This window comes from Ovis canadensis, chromosome 6 (genome assembly GCF_042477335.2).
Source record: "Ovis canadensis isolate MfBH-ARS-UI-01 breed Bighorn chromosome 6, ARS-UI_OviCan_v2, whole genome shotgun sequence".
NCBI lineage: Eukaryota > Metazoa > Chordata > Mammalia > Artiodactyla > Bovidae > Ovis > Ovis canadensis.
In genome coordinates, this window is record NC_091250.1 from 41,831,875 (window position 1) to 41,849,062 (window position 17,188).

At 41.1% G+C, this 17,188-nt stretch overlaps 1 protein-coding gene across 1 annotated transcript in view; it reads right to left on the reverse strand.

Moving 5' to 3' along the window:
• Positions 1-17,188, reverse strand: part of METAP1 (methionyl aminopeptidase 1) — a 58,198-nt gene that overhangs the window by 40,336 nt on the left and 674 nt on the right. The gene's annotated exons all lie outside the window — the stretch shown is intronic.

A 17,188-nucleotide genomic window follows, 5' to 3' on the forward strand; every position in this document is an offset into this window, starting at 1 on the left:
ACAGAAAAACCAAATGAAAATTTTAAAACCAAAAAAATACAATAGCTAAAATAAAAAATTAACTGGATATATTCAGTGGCATGAACCTTCCTGGTGGCTCAGCTGATGAAGAATCTGCCTGCAATGCAGGAGACCTGGGTTCCGTCCCTCGGTTGGGAAGATACCCTCGAGGAGGGAAAGGCTACCCACTCCAGTATTCTTGCCTGAAGAATTCCATGGATAGAGGAGCCTGGCGGGCTTCAGCCCAAGGGGTTACAAAGGAGGAGTCAGACCCGACTGACGGACTAAGCACAGCAGCAGCATCCAGCAGCATGATGGAGATGACAGAGGAAAACTCAGTGAGCTTCAGAGACCAAAGAAACGATCCCATGTGAACACAGAAAAGGTTTAAAAGGTAAGTAAATAAAAAACAGAGCCTCAGGACCAGTATGACAACAACAAAGAAAATTACTAAGGATAAAGAGGAAAATTACATAATGATTTTTTTAAAAGGTCAAATAACTAAGATGATATAAAGTTTAAATTGTATGTACGACAGAGCTTCAAAATACATAAAGCAGAAGGTAACATAAGTGCGAGATGAAACAAAAATCCACAATATAGTTGGAAACAAAAATCAACCACCACTCATAATAAAAACTCTCAGTAAACTAGAAGAGAATTTCCTCAGCTTGATAAAGATTATCTACAAAACGTCTACAGATTACAGCAAGTCCCCTATATACAAACAAGTTCCGTTCCAAGAGCATGTTTGTGAGTCCAACAGTTAGCCCAAGCACCCAACTAACACAATCGGCTATGCAGTACCGTACTGTAATAGGATTATAATACTTTTCACACAAATAATACATAAAAAAACAAACACACAAAATAAAAAAAATCATTTTTAATCTTATAGCACAGTACCTTGAAAAGTACAGTAGTACAGTATAACAGCTGGCACACAGGGGCAGGCACTGAGTAAATGGACAAGAGTTACTGACTGGAGGAGGGAGAGGCGGTGGGAGACGGCAGAGGGGAAGGGTCGCCAGCACAGCACGGAGGGAAGCTGCAGTTTCACTCATGCTTGACATGGATGGCACAGGTGCTGGCTCCTTGATGTTTTCAGTTCTATCTACTCTCTTAAAACTACAATCCGGCGATGTCTAGGCAGTAGCTCTTTCTGTTTATCATCACAGATAATCTGAAGCACTGGACGGCAGTCTGCAACCTTCATGTACCCTTCTTCGTTTGGCCCCTATGGCTCAAAAACTAACAGCGCCTCCTCAAATAAAGAAAATCCCCTTGCCATTTCCCACGTTGTGAATCTCTTTGGTTCTGCAGTTTCCTCTTCCTCTTGTCTCTCCTGGTCCTTTCTCTGGGCCTCCGACTCCATCAGGTCTTCATTAGTAATCTGCTCATGTCGCATGGCAACAGTACTTTACAGTAAAGTAAACCAAACCATAGCCTCCTGTAGAGGATGCACATGACAATGTACACCAGACACATGCATTTAAACACAGCTGGACATGCAAACACACGTTCCCATCTTTGAAAGTTTGCAACTTTCCAAGGTTCATATGTAGGGGGACTCACGACATAGAAAGCTAAGTGAATGGAGTTGTACAAGGAAGGAAAAGTAATTATACCGTGTTAATAATTCATAACACTTATGTAGAGCCTACTATGTGCTAGTCACTATTCCAACTACTTTACATGTGTTAAGTCCTAATCCTACGAAGTAGATACTATTTACACAGTACTCATTTTACTGATGAGAAAAGTTGAGCCACACTGAATGACCTGCCCAAGGTCACGCAGCTATGAAGTGGCAAGTAGACTATATGAGCTTCCCTGGCGGCTCAGAGGTTAAAGCTCTGCCTGGGATGCAGGAGACCCGGGTTTGATCCCTGGGTCGGAAAGATCCCCCTGGAGAAGACCACATGACTCAAAACCACTTTATAAGTCTGAAGAGAGCCACATGGCAGGTGAGGAGTGGAACTGCCAAACTCTCTTCTTCCATCGCAGGAAACCTAGTGACAAGGCCTAAAACCAAATAATCAAGACAGAGGAAGATAACCGTGTGTTTCAGAGATATGGAACTGAATGCCAAAATAATCAGTTTAAAGTGGTGGAAAGAAAACCAAATTCTGGGGATATAACCTACAACATGATGAGTGTAGTTAACAATATTGTATATTTGACAGTTGTTTAAAAAGTTCTCATCACAAGGGAAAAAAACTGAAACTGTGAGGTGATGAATGATAACTGAACTTACTGTGGTAACTGTTTCACAAAGTACACAATGTCTAATTATGATGCTGTATGCCTTAGTGGGCTCCCCCAGTGCCGCCTGCCAATGCAGAGGACCTGGGTTCAATCCCTGGGTTGGGAAGATCCCCTGGAGAAGGATATGGCAACCCACACAGTAAGAATCCCATGGACAGAGGAGTCTGGCGGGTTATAGTCCATGGGCTCACAAAGAGTCAGACATGACGTAGTGACTGTACAACAATACCTTAAACTTACTCAATGTTCTGTTGATTATTTCTCAGTAAGACTGGAAAAATAAAAATGGAAAAACTAACCCTAGGTTAAGAGATACCTGGAATTAGAATATTTGTTTCTAAGCCATACGCATGTTTTCAAGAATCAAAGCCATATTGAATACATAGTAACTGGCAAAATCTCTAAAATGTCCAGTGCACATATATTTAGGTTCCTTTTCTACAGCCAGTATTTTAAGTTGAATGAATGCCATTTTCCAGCTGCAGGAAGATTCTATCTAAAAGACAAATTGTTTTCTGAGTTAAGGCATCTTGTCACTTAAAGTAGATTTAAACCAATTAATACAGCATTAAGGCAATGTGTTTATACTTTCTGCTCACAGTGTGACCAACTGGACAGCCTACTCTTTGCTCCACAACTGGGTATCCCCCCCCCCAGTGGCCAAAATACACAGCTCGCCTCTTTCAATCTCTTCCTGGGGGATGTCACCTTATGGTGAACAAGGCTTCTCAGGCAGGCATCAGCAAAGACAATCACGTTACTCTTTCTTTTCACATCCGTCTCACATCCTTCCTAACGTTGTCGTTCTGTGACTCACCTCTTACAGTGGGCACATCTACACATTCACCATTATTTGTTGACTGTTCCAAGTTTCTCCACTCAGAAGGTAATGTTATTTACAACATGACAACATCCAAAAATTCAATCATCAAATCTTCTTGAATTTTAAATAAACAAAGAATTTTTTATTCTAACTGCAAATGCATGCCATCTGGAGTGTATCCGAGTCGGTGCCAAGTTTTGCTTTTTACCCCTACTGATCACAGAACTCCTGTAAAAAGAAATCTAGAACTCTTCAGTGTTTTCTTTAAACAGAAAAAGAGGGGCTCTGACTGGGACAGGGGCAGGGAGGTGGTACCACTCTGACCTATGCCCAATTTCATACATATCTTTCAAAGCAATTAAGCTTCAATAATCAGATGCCCTCCTCCCCTCCATTCAAACCATACTTTCCTTCAAGAGTTCAGAAGATAACAACAAATGATTTTAAATACAACTTTTTCTATAAAACTCTTCCTGTCCCTCAGTGAGAAATGACACATCCTCTAAACCCTTTGGCATTTACTGCCTCTACAATTCAATTAATAGTCTATTTCACGGTGATCTCTCTTAATTTGATTCTCTAGTAAACTGTGAACAAACTGAAAGCAATGTAAGTGTTTTAAAGGAACCATATTTCAAAATGCTTCTCCTTGATTGTCACTTCATACTGGGGAAAGTAAAAAGCCCAAGATGATGTGCAAAGAACAACAGTTAAGTTTTGGTTCCCACCTTAAGTATTCATGGTAAACTATTTTCTTTTCATATCTACTCTAAAAAGTCATAGCTATGGAAAAACTGCCAAGATTTAGAAATAACCCTCCTTGATTCTATTTCAGGGAGAAAAAAAATAAACCTAACAAGATTATCAACTTACTCCTAAAAAAGCACAACATGTTTTACATTTTTCAGACTACCTGGTGTTCTAAAGCAGCTTACAGTGCACTGGATCAATGCCAAACCATGTCAATTTCTCTCCCAATTAAAATTTCAATGTCACGATCATCAACTATTAATAAACATGCTGAAATCCATCACATTCACTGAAAAGCAGCTATTCAAATAAATAGCCCTGTATTTTCCTCAGAGGATTTCAGAGTGTTTTGTACTTGGTTTGTGAGACCTACATCAAATCTCACCTTTTAAATAAGAGGACTAATAGGATTATTCTCATTAAATAAACTAGGAACTGTCTCACAAAACAGCTTACCTAGCTAAAGACTTGTATTTCAAAATATATGAATATTTGAGGAAATGAAGGAACCAAAGTATTCATAATAAATACCTCTCAAGACAGCCGCCGTCCTCTTACTTGCTGAGGCCATGAAGTAACAAGGGCACAGTCTTCAAAACCCCTGACAGCATCAAGTACATTCTGTACCTCCTAGTAACTCTTGAAGACTGAACAGTGTTCCTTCCTTAGACCACAATCTCATTCTTCTCCCATTTCTTTACCTGACTGCTACTGCTAAGTCACTTCAGTCGTGCCCGACTCTGTGCGAGCCCACAGACGGCAGCCCACCAGGCTCCCCTGTCCCTGGGATTCTCCAGGCAAGAACACTGGAGTGGGCTGCCATTTCCTTCTCCAATGCATGAAAGTAAAAAGTGAAAGTGAAGTCGCTCAGTTGTATCCAACTCTTAGCGACCCCATGGACTGCAGCCTACCATGCTCCTCCATCCATGGGATCTTCCAGGCAAGAGTACTGGAGTGGGGTGCCATTGCCTTCTCCGTCTTTACCTGACTAGGACCACTCAAAACCCTTGAGTGAGTTATTCTCCACACCATGAAGAACCAACCTCTGACTCTTACCTGAGCAACCTTTCGTTCCTTATCTCTGAAAAATGTATCAACAACCTAACTAAACTAGGGTGGGAGTTCCCCCAGAGAATACCACACTGTCCTTTCCCTTGCCCGACCTCGTCTATCTGTTCCTGACACTCACATTCACATCTTGTCCTCACAAGCTTTAACCTATCCCTTCAGTGTTACAAATGCTGCCTTCATAAAGCGTCCCTACCGCACCCATCCCAGCCAATGCCTAACAGAGCACATGCATTTTCTCAGCACTCCCGACAGCGCTTTGTCTCACTACCCTGCTTTCCACCTATTTCACTGCACCAAAGCCCTGGCTGCAGAGTACCTACTGAAACTAGAATGGTAAAGTTTTTATCCCACTTTTTCTTTAACACCAAGAGATATCTACCAAGTTTTAGGAGCTGATATGGGGTAGTACGGTCTTCAGTACTGAATAGGCCCTCAAATCACCTGGAAAATGTTTCTTTTAAAATACTCATGCTGTTCTCCACAAGTAAAGCAGAACGGTGGTTATCAGGGCTGGGTGGAGCAAGCAAAAGAGAGCTGTTTAATGAGCTGTTTCAGTTCTGCAAGATTAAAGAAGTTCTTGAGATATGTTCTACAGCAATGCAAATATAATAAATACCACTGAAAAGTACCCCATAAAAATGGTTAGGATGGTAATGTCTCCATGTGTTCTTTACCCGTAGAAAAAAGAAATTCATTTTTAAATAAGTTACAAAGCTGTATGTGATACAGAACAATGATTCTGGTTTTGTTTCAAAAACATAAAAACAACAAGTAACACATGAATGCTGACCATATGCCAAACACTGATTTAGGCAGTACTATATGCGCCAACCGTTAATCCTCACAACTCTGCAGGGTACATTCTATTATTTCCTATTTAACAGATGAGAAAACTGAAGCACAGAAAAATTAACACGTTAAAAAAAACCCACACAGCTAATTAACAGCAAAGCCCGGTTTTAAGTGCTTGCTTTCTTGAGACAGTTTCCATGCTCTTAACCTCTATGTAATAAATATATAAAAGCCTGAAAAGATAATAAACCAAACTGTAACATACTCTTAGGATACGATCATGACACAGCTTTCACTTCAAACACTTCTGTTTTAAATTTATGCAAAGATCATGCACTGCTTTTTATAACAAAAAAACAAATGAAGGTATTTACATTTAAAAAATATATACTCAGTGGAACACAAAGTCTCTGGCCCTGCTAACAATCATTTTATTTCCTTATATTTCTGTACTCAGACTCTTCACCACTGCAAGGCTGTGGTTACTTGCTGTAACACACATGCCTCAGCTTGCTCCTACTTCCATAAACATCCTTGCCCTGGAGAGAATGTTCTCTCCTCCTCACTAACAGACACCTTTTTACTTACCTTTTTATTTATTTTCTTCAGTGTACTCAAATCCATTTCTTAACCCCTCCTTCAGGAGGCCTTCTAGGACCTTAACTATACTGTTTTGCACCTTTTTACTACGCTGCTTTGAAAAACTGCCCATCAGCAGTTTTATTTGTGTCCTCCAGAGCCATCAGCAAACTTCCTTGAAGATGTCAGTACCCTTCTTCTCGAGGCAGGGACTCCAGCCAGTGGCTCAGTATGGAGCGTACTGAGCAGGCAGAACTAGATTTCTAAAGACCTTCCTACCAGAAACAAGGGCTCCTTGGAGACAGGCTGGACTCCAGATTTGGGACAGGGAAGCTACAAGGTAAACTTTGTTTGTCTTGGGCCAGAGAGCTAGGGAACAATCAGAGACTACTGGAGGAAGGTCAAAAGGACACAGAACCCACTGTCCTTCGAAGGCGCTACAGTAGGTAGTTAATTACAAAGTGAGAAACGTACAGCGAGCAAGCAGCACCACCTAAGCAAGTGATCACATTTAGGAGCGCCTCCTGATGTGATAGAATATGAAGCACACAGCATCTCTCACAAGTCCTGTCAAGGGAATTCTGACAGAACAGACAGGGGATAAAAGAACAACTTAAAGACACTACGAGGAAATAATCAGATAACCAAGAACGTGTGCACTCAGCAAGACAATTGACTAGTCTCCTCAAAAAGCCAGCATCGTGAACGTGAAGATGAAAGGACTGTTCTACACCAAGACTAAGAAATGTAACAACCACATGCTACTTGTGAGCTTTGAAAGGATCCTGGTTCCAAAAATTAACCAAAAACACAACTACTGAAGATGTTTAGGAGATAATTGATAAATGCAAATAGCATTGGCTATTAGAAGATATTAGGGAATTCTTGGCAATATTCTTACATGTAATCATGATACTGTATTAATAAGTAAGAAAGAATATCAATGTCATTAGAAAATACATGCTGAAGATGATTACATGTAACCATGTAATCAATGGGTAACGTGTCACGTTGTCTGTGACTCAAAAATTTTCAACTAATACATATACAAATGCAATACACATAAGAACTCATAAATAAAGCAATTAGAGCAAAGTATGTAGGTGACTGCTAAGTTGCTGCTAAGTCACGTCAGTCGTGTCTGACTCGGTGCGACCCCATAGACGGCACCCAACAGGCTCCTCTGTCCCTGGGATTCTCCAGGCAAGAATACTGGAGTGGGTTGCCATTTCCTTCTGCAATGTAAGTGATGGTATACTGCAATTAGTTATAAGACTTTTCTTTAAACTTTTCTATGTTTGAAAATCATCACAATAAAAAGCTAAGGAGATTCAATCAAGTTATAAAATAATTAAAAGAAAAAAATTCCTTGTCTATAACTTTCACTTAGCATCTCCAGGTGATTTAACTTTTTTTTTTTTAAGAGGAAAACAACAGAATAGGAAAGACTAGAGATCTCTTCAAGAAAATTAAGAGATACCAAGGGAACATTTCATGCAAAGATGCGCTCAATAAAGGACAGAAATGGTATGGACCTAACAGAAGCAGAAGATATTATTAAGAAGAGGTGGCAAGAATACACAGAACTGTACAAAAAAGATCTTCACGACCAAGATAATCATGATGGTGTGTTCACTCACCTAGAGCCAGACATCCTGGAATGTGAAGTCAAGTGGGCCTTAGAAAGCATCACTACGAACAAAGCTAGTGGAGGTGATGGAATTCCAGCTGAGCTGTTTCAAATCCTGAAAGATGATGCTGTGAAAGTGCTGCACTCAATATGTCAGCAAATTTGGAAAACTCAGCAGTGGCCACAGGACTGGAAAGGTCAGTTTTCATTCCCATCCCAAAGAAAGGCAATGCCAAAGAATGCTCAAACTACCGCACAATTGCACTCATCTCACATGCTAGTAAAGTAATGCTCAAAATTCTCCAAGCCAGGCTTCAGCAATACGTGAACCGCGAACTTCCAGATGTTCAAGCTGGTTTTCGAAAAGGCAGAGGAACAAGAGATCAAATTGCCAACATCTGCTGGATCATGGAAAAAGCAAGAGAGTTCCAGAAAAACATCTATTTCTGCTTTATTGACTATGCCAAAGCCTTTGACTGTGTGGATCACAATAAGCTGTGGAAAATTCTGAAAGAGATGGGAATACCAGACCACCTGACCCGCCTCTTGAGAAACCTGTATGCAGGTCAGGAAGCAACAGTTAGAACTGGATATGGAACAACAGACTGGTTCCAAATAGGAAAAGGAGTACGCCAAGGCTGTATATTGTCACCCTGCTTATTTAACTTCTATGCAGACTACCTCATGAGAAACGCTGGGCTGGAAGAAGCACAAGCTGCAATCAAGATTGCCGGGAGAAATACCAATAACCTCAGATATGCAAATGACACCACCCTTATAGCAGAAAGTGAAGAGGAACTAAAAAGCCTCTTGATGAAAGTGAAAGAGGAGAGTGAAAAAGTTGGTTTAATGCTCAACATTCAGAAAACTACGATCATGGCATCTGGTCTCACCACTTCATGGCAAATAGATGGGGAAAGAGTGGAAACAGTGTCAGACTTTATTTTCTGGGGCTCCAAAATCACTGCAGATGGTGACTGCAGCCATGAAATTAAAAGATGCTTACTCCTTGGAAGAAAAGTTATGACCAACCTAGATATATTGAAAAGCAGAGACATTACTTTGCCAACAAAGGTCCGTCTAGTCAAGGCTATGGTTTTTCCAGTGGTCATGTATGGATGTGAGAGTTGGACTGTGAAGAAAGCTGAGCCCCAAAGAATTGGTGCTTTTGAACTGTGGTGTTGGAGAAGACTCTTGAGAGTCCCTTGGACTGCAATGAGATCCAACCAGTCCATTCTAAAGGAGATCAGGCCTGGGATTTCTTTGGAAGGAATGATGCTAAAGCTGAAACTCCAATACTTTGGCCACCTCATGAGAAGGGTTGGCACACTGGAAAGACTCTGATGCTGGGAAAGATTGAAAGCAGGAGATGGAGACGACAGAGGATGAGATGGCTGCATGGCATCGCCGACTTGATGGACATGAGTTTAAGTGAACTCTGGGAGTTGGTGATGGACAGGGAGGCCTGGCGTGCTGCGATTCATGGGGTCCCAAAGAGTCAGACACAACTGAGCGACTGAACTGAACTGTCCATATAAGTTACCGTAAGCCTCTTGAGAATAATAAATTTTAGCAGGTTTGCACATGCAAAAATAGCCCAGCAAACATTGTTATTCATAAGTAACACAACAGGCAAAAACCAAAATGTCTATTAAGGTAAAGTCTCAGCTAGGATATGGAACAATATAAAGTTTCTCCTGATGGGAGAAAAAACACAATCACACTGGAAAAAAATCTGGCTCGGTCAAAACAGCTGAACACATACATATCCCATGACCCAAGAACTTGTCTCCTGGTGGTATACCCAAGAGAAACTCTTGCACATAGGCATCAGGAGCCAGGTACAAGAATGTCTAGAGCAGTGCTGTTTATAATAGTAAAAACCTAGAACCCAAATTCCCATCAACAAAGGAATGAATAAACTGATACATTAGTTCACAAATACTATACAGCAATGAAAATGAAGAACTAGAGTGAGACGCAACGAGGGTGAATCTCAAGAACAGAGTATAAAGAAAGCAAGTTGCAGAAGAATATGTGCAGTGATTTATGAAACCTTCAAAAACACCAAAACGAAACAAAGCTTTATCTAAGGAATCAAATACATGGGAAAGCAAATGAATGACAAAGGCAGCTCAGAACAGGGAGTACCTCTAGGGCGAGGGACACATAAGTGCTTTCTGGTTTTACTTGCTTCATTAATATATTCTTTTTAATAATTCAAGTGGTTAAGTACTGAGGCATTTACTGTACCATGTTTCTTTAGATACTATGGTTGACTTACTGTTAGTTTTCTAGTCTATTCAACATCTAATAAAAACAAATGAGTTTTCTAAAAAAAGTACAGATCCTGACTTTAAGGTACTTAAAAACCTCAATTCAAAAGCAGTACTAAATCACATAACACCTCCATTTATATTTTCCTCTACATTTTAGTAGTGAACTATGCAAGGTTATCAGAATTCAAATAGTTAAAGCCCATCACTAGTACCAGCTAGTAAAATAATCAGTAAGAAAATAAATGCCCAGTCAGAGAGGGGGGAAAAAAAATTATGTCACATCTAAAACCTAATGGCACTTACAATTTATCTATTTTACTGAATGATTTGAGCTCGTGGCTCGATTGATAAGGCAGGGCAACCTTCAGAATCTGATGCAAAGGGTTGCCCTTTTGCACCTTTTATCAAGGCAGGACCAATTAATACAAGTTCTCAACAGAGATGGAGACATCTTTGTTGCCTGTCACTTTGTGATAAGAAAATTGCCAAAGTCACAAAATCTCACTTATACCCTACCCACTCTTTAGAGGCCTGAGCCTATGGCCTAGAAAACGGCCACAATAGCAGACCCCATGACCGGGATTCTAGGAATGCCTTCCAACAGACACCACAGAGCTCTGGTATATCAGGAAGAAGTCCCCACTGAACCTGGCTATAAAACAGACAGGTTACTGGGGAAAAAAAAAAAAAATAGCCAGAACACCTTAACGTGAGACCTATCCTCTTAATAATTCAAGTGTCAGTATAGGTACGATGGTAAAGAACAGATCCCTAGAGCTTCTCCATCTGCAGGACTGAACTTAAATGCCTGTTGATTACTAACTCCCTATTTCCCCCTTCACCCATTCCACTCTTTGAGACTATGAATTTAACAATTTCAGGTACCTCGTGTTAAGTGGAATCACTTTTGATGATTGGCTAATTTCTCTCAGCACAAAGTCCTCCAGATTCATTCATGTTGTGGCACACTGCAAAATTTTCTTCTTTGTTAAAAGTGCCTAGTATTCCATTATACGTTTATGCCACATTTTATTTATCCATTTATCTATCCATGTTGTTTCCACAACTTAGCTACTGTGAACAGTGCACAAAAAGAAAAATCATTTGCAATGAATAGTTGAGAGGACGTTTCGGAAGTCCCTGTCCCACGTTGAACTATTGCAGCTAAATACACACACTGAGAAAGGCGGACCTAGCTTACAGAGCGTGTTAAACTGTTCTTTATTCAAAGTAAGACCCAAGGCTGATACCAATCAAAAGAAAAAAAAAAAAAAAGACATAATTATTGAGCTGCCAAAGCATGAATAAGCACATGCTTCATGTTAAAACTGAGTCAAGAAAGGTTCAGGATCCAGCAGAGAGGATGGCTATATCTATATTTTGTTTCATTAGAACTTTAACATGGAGAGAATCTCAACGGTTGCTCTATAGCATATTCCTGCCCATGTCGCATCTACTAAATGGATTTCCTATTAATACCAGAGACAACTCCTCATTTATACAGAAGGAGCCACCCACGCTACTGCTTCTCCCTCCTGTCTAGAGCTGCATATGTGTTTAGCCACAGGCTTATGTGTCTGTCATCCCCACCAAATTAACTAAGACCAAACTAAAAATTGTGCAAGTATGCCAAACCTGGAAAAGACTCACCAAAAAAAAGGAAGAAAAAACTAAGTGACTAACACTTCTGTCACAAACCATATGAACAGTATAAGCTTATATCTACTTCCAATAGCCCTTCAGTCTCTAAAACAGTAACTAGGAGTTAAAGATTAGTTAAACTTTTGATTACCTACCAACCAAATGATGTTTGCTTTTTACAAGTTCTACAATAAAAATATAATTCATGCCAAAACTCCTACATAAGCATTTATAATACAAGCATGTCAGTAAAAAGAGATCTCCATCCACCACCAGATTCTCAAACTAGTTCTCAAACTAGTAATAATCCATTAACTACACTGTGAGAACTACCAGCACCTCAAGGTGGGTTCACTCCTTGGTTTATATACCAGCCCCACCATTACTCTATAGTCTCAAGTAATCAAAATGATTTAAAATTTCACAAGAACATTTACTAAAAAGCAGTTAAACGGCAGCTAAAAAATTAAAAAGAAAGTAAATTCAACCATACATGAGTAAATACAGCACAATACATCTATCACATTAAATATTATTCAGCCATTACAAAGGATACTGTAAACGGAGCCATTACACACATTCCAAATGTATTACTTAAGACATAAAAGAGAGCAAATTCCCTAAGATTATGTATATGATTAGCCATTTTGATAAAAATGCATACAAGTATATGCACATGAGTATACGTAGGAATACATAAATGTTTGTAAGACTACCCATCAAAAGACTTACAGAAATTATCACCAAGCAACCTTTCACCTGTATTTTCTAATTTTTCTACAATAAAAGTTATTTTTAAGAAAAAAAAATTACAACTAGATATTGCTATCTTACAGCAATATCTAGAAATAGTGTGAGGTAATGTAAGGAATTTTAAGAAAATCCCTAGAAATGTCAGGAACTCTGTTATCAAAGGAGAAAGCGTTTTAGAGGACAGGGCTACATTTCAAAGACCTACATACTGGAAGTGCGAATCCTTCCTCACTTTTCGACTCCAACATACGAGATGCTCACCCACGCATTTTCTTACTGAAGACCCAGGCAGTCACTTTACATGGCCACTACTTCTTTGAAAGAACCTATTCCAAGAATTTGTTCAAAATGTTCATAACAAATAAGGCTCCTCCTCAAACATTTTAAACCTTCCTTACGGCTAGCTGCAATGGTAGTAGACACAGGGCATGTGCAACAACACTGTTTACTAAACACAGTGTTGAGGCGCTTTGCACGCTCTCACTCACCGTCACCTCAACTCTAGGGAGGGTTCATCATTAGCCCTCTCTTATAAAACAGGACACAACCTACCCCAGGACACGGTCGCAAAAAACCCAGGTAAGACTCCAAACCCAGGCTTCTTCCCTTTAAGTGCTTATGCCTTATGAAGGGCTGCAAATCACTCAGGTCCTTCTCTGCAGATCCTTTAAACTACAGTCAAGATAGCATCTGCCCTGGGGTGTTCACTAAGGGCTTGACTGCTCTTTGCCTTTCCTTCTCAGGCCTAATGACCTTTTTTCGTTCATTTAATGAACTGAGTGCTTACTGTGTACAAGGTACTTACGAGAAATACAAAAATGAGTACAGCACGGCCTCCTTCCTCAAAAAACTTACAAACTCTTTGGGACTATGAGTAAACTACCAAGCTACTATTAAACCTCGTCAACTACTACTGAATAAGACGGATAGAGCTACAAAGAAATACCATGAAACATCACAAACTCCTGTAAAGCTCAATTTCAAGTGAAATAGACCAAAATGTGTCTTAAAATTTAGCATCTTAAGTAAAAGCATTTCTATCTTCTTAAGCATAAATACAGTATAATGATAAAAGGAGCTAACATTGATTAAATGTATTGCTATGCCTAGTGTTTTACTAATACATACAGACCCTGAGGTTGGTACTATTCAAAGCCCCATTTTAAAAGGCTGTAACAGGACCTCCCTGGTGGTACAGTGGACGAGAAGCTAACTGCCAACGCACGAGAAATGGGTTCGATCCCTGCCTGGTCCAGGAAGATTCCAAAAGCCACAGAGCAGCTAAGCCCAGTGCACAACTACTGAGTCTGTGCTCTAGAGCCTGGGAGCCGCAACTCCTGAGCCTGCATGCTGCAACTACCAAAGCCCGGGTGCCCTAAACCCAGTGCTCTGCAACTAGAGAAGCCACTGCAATGAGATGCCCACTTGCCCTAACTACAGAAAGCTGTTGGGCAGCAACAAAGACTCAGCAAACAAAAATAATATAATTAATGTTAAAAAATAAAAGGCTATAACAAAAAACAAAGGTTGCCTGCCTAAAGCACACAGCTAGTAACAGAACTGCGATTCAGTTGTGGCAGTTTACCTCTTTATTCTGGCTTACCCGGTGGCTCAGTGGTAAAGAATCTACCTGCCAATACATGAGATGAGGGTTCCATCCCTGGGTTGGGAAGATCCCCTGGAGGAGTAAATGGCAACCTACTCCAGTTTTCTTGCCTGGAAAATTCCATGGACAGAGGAGCCTGGAGGGTTGCTCCTCTATGGGGTCCCAGAGTCGGACACAACTGCACGCGCATGAATGCACCTCTTTATTCTGCCTTTTGACTCAAGCATTTATTGACCACCTATTACATGCAGAGCATTGTGTTGAGAAATGAGGAGAGGGCAGTGAGTTTATTCATGTTGCTCACCTTCTGACTGAAAGACAGATAAGCAAAAATCAAATGATCAGACTGTATAAAATGTTATAAAGGAAATAAGGTGGTGTGACAGGATAACCGGAAAAGGCTTATTTCTGTTCTCTTGTAGTTTTGTTCACAGTTTATTCCCAAAGACAAGCTGGTCAGACAATCAGCCTGGGGACCACAAAAGCAAGGAGAAGAGAAAAGACTGACCACTGCTAGTGAAGATGATCAGAGAAGTGGCAAGGAGAAGCCCCAGTTTCATCATAAATGTGGAAATTGGCTTAGTGATTGAGCAAGGTCTCAAGCTGGGACTGAAAGAACATCTGTGATTTTAGAAGACAGGTGATATTCTGTGTTAAAGGAACAAGTATAAATACAGACTCTGGTTAAAGCAAGAGAAGCTGGACTCAGAAGAGATGCCCTGACTATGGGGCTAGAATCCTGCAAGCAATGGCAATTCTATTCATTATAGGTGGGGGAGAAACACAGTCAGACCGCTATCAGTTCAGTTCAGTCGCTCGGTCTAGTCCGATTCTTTGCGACCCCATGAATCAGACCGCTACGCTAGGGGATAAATAACTTTTGCACGAAAGGTTTTGTTCCTTTGATTTGTGTGTGAGTGTGAGTGTGTGTGTGAGTGTTTACTTGCAAAGTGGAAAACTACAGTAGAGAAATGAACTAAGAGAAACTGGTGAGAAATTTTAAAAACTGACTAAAGGAGGAAGCAACAGGAATGAAGAGAGAGAGCTTGAAGCATCAGTCAGGATATATTTGACTACAGGCATAACAATGGAACAAGAAAAATACCTGCAGAATCTAACATGAAATACCTACTATACTAAATATACCATGCGTGTTTTCACAAATGTGTTGGCATGTTCCCAAAAACCCCAATGAGCCAATGTCCTTTCTACTAAATAATACATGCCTAGGAGAGTATCACCTATCCTTGATGACTATAGTTTCACAGCATCTTTTCAGAATTTCAACAAGTGTCTATACATATTATTTCATTTAACATTACAAAACGACAACTAAATTTAAGCAAAACATAAAACACCACATTATTCTACTCAGAGTACATGATTTTCAAAAACAAACTACTGGATTTTTTTTTTAAGTCTCACACAGGCCTCAACAAATCACAGAATTTGAAAATTATTTTAAAGAAACAAAAGGACTCAGATCAGGTTCAGCATGTTGAGAAGTCCCAGTGCTATTTTTAGAAATAGCAACACTTCTCCAAGTGTAACTTTTTCCAAATGATACTAACAAGGTCAAGGATCATATCCTATCTGAAAACAAGACCTATACAACATTGCTAGGATCTTTTACAATGGCTTATCTTACAAGTGCTGGATCTCCAGGATTTTATTTACATCTTCATTTCACATACAGCTTTATGTTTACACATTTTATATCTGAAAGTTGTATTTGTGTTTATTGCTCATATGTTTTCCTTCTATTCATTTGTGTATATATACACATATATATGTTACGCCCTACTGCCAGCCTTAAAAAATACTACCTTTGTTTTATTAAGATTTCACATTCATTGGATACTTTGGGTCTCAGAACAACCTTGGGAAATACATTAGTAAAAACTTCATCTTCCCGTCTGTACAGTGGTGGGACTGAAGTTCAGAAAGATAAACTTGACTAGTTCAAGATCTCAGTCAATGGCAAGGACAGGGCCCTATCGGTGCCTTTAGACTCTCTGTGCATGCTCTCCTCCCCTCAGGACACTACCAATTTCGTACCTGAATATTCCCGTACCTCTCTTCAACAAAACTGGATTGTAACTAAAAGCCGTACAAATGCCGCCAGGCCAAAACTCTGAGCGTCTAAATGCAGCCGGAACACTAGGGCTCTTCAGTAAACAAACACCAGCACACGTTTCAGTCCGGACACCATTCAATGCTGGCTTTGCTCCACTGCACAAAACTTGTTAAAAATACGGCCTTAAAGCATAATCCTTAATGGAACTGTCTTTTTCGCTCAGTGGGAAGTTCAGTTAATCTGAGGTGACTCATACTGTTACCTTGGTTTTGTAAATCAATAATTCTGAGTGCCAAAGGAAAAGAATGAATTACACAGCTCCCTCTCCATCCGCAACTCCAAAGTTGCTTAAGTGTCAACGTGCGGTAGTAAAACCTAGGGACAGAGGTGGGTGGGGCTGGAGCTCGCATTGCCCCTCTCAGAGTCCCCACCGTCCCAGGTAACCCTTCTCCAAGCCCAGCGGGTCTCTTCCGACCCCCAATCCCGTAGGACCAGAGTGACTACAGCCCCCACCGACCAAGACCAGAGCCCCGCCAGGAGCTGCAGCTGTGGCGACTCGCACAACCAGGGCTGGCCCGTTCCCCGGCGATCCCACCTGTCCCGCGTAGCCAGCACACCTGGCAGCCCCAGCCCGGCCAGAAGATGCGCGTTGAGAACTGGCTCCTAACCGCGGCGCCCTAGGGGCGGTCGGGGAGACCCGGGGCAAGTCCGCTTCCGCCCCCAGCCCACAAGGCAGCGCGCCCGCGCCCCCACCCCCACGGGCGCCCCAAGCGGCCGGGGTCCGGAGGGGCCCCAGATCCCCGCGAGGAGAGAGGGGCCGGCGGCGCGGCAGACTAGGCGGAGGAGGAAGAGCGGCCGGCGAGCCCGCCCGGGGAAGAGGAGGAGCGTGTCCCGACCGGCCGCGAGGGCAAAGCGGAGA